Source organism: Pristis pectinata, chromosome 40 (genome assembly GCF_009764475.1).
Source record: "Pristis pectinata isolate sPriPec2 chromosome 40, sPriPec2.1.pri, whole genome shotgun sequence".
Taxonomy (NCBI): domain Eukaryota; kingdom Metazoa; phylum Chordata; class Chondrichthyes; order Rhinopristiformes; family Pristidae; genus Pristis; species Pristis pectinata.
The window spans coordinates 3644317-3644972 of record NC_067443.1 but is presented as its reverse complement, the minus strand read 5'-3'; positions in this window follow the sequence as shown (position 1 = coordinate 3644972).

Genomic DNA, 656 nt, shown 5'->3' with positions numbered 1-656 from the left:
GTCGCACATCACGGAAACAGGCCCTTCGGCCCAACCGGCCCATGCCGACCGAGATTCCCATCTAAGCCGGTCCCATTTGCCCGCGTTTTGGCCCGTGTCCCTCTGAACCTTTCCCATCCGTCAACCTGTCCAATGTTGTTAGCGTACCTCCCTCGACCACCTCCTCTGGCAGCTCGTTCCACATACGGACCGCCCTCTGGGTGAACAAGTCGCCCCTCAGGTCCCCTTTAAATCTCTCCCCTCTCACCTTAAACCTGTGCCCTCTAGTTTCAGACTCCCCTACCCTGGGGGAGAAACGGTGACCGTCCACCTGATCTACACCCCCTCATGATTTTATAAACCTCCATAAGGTCACCCCTCAGCCTCCGTCGCTCCAGGGAAAACTGTCCCGGCCTCTCCTTATAACTCGAGCCCTCCAGTCCATTGTGGATCTTTTCAACACCCTCTTGAGCTTAGTTGCATCGTCCCTGCAGATTGGAGACCAGAACTGCGCACAACACACCAAGTGCGGCCTCACCGACGTCTAGTACAGCTGTAACGGGACGTCCCATCTCCTGTACTCAGCGCCCCGACCAATGGAGGCCAGCACGCCGAACGCCTTCTTCACCGCCCCTGTCTATCTGTGACGTTACCTTCAGGGAACCGTGTACCTGTAC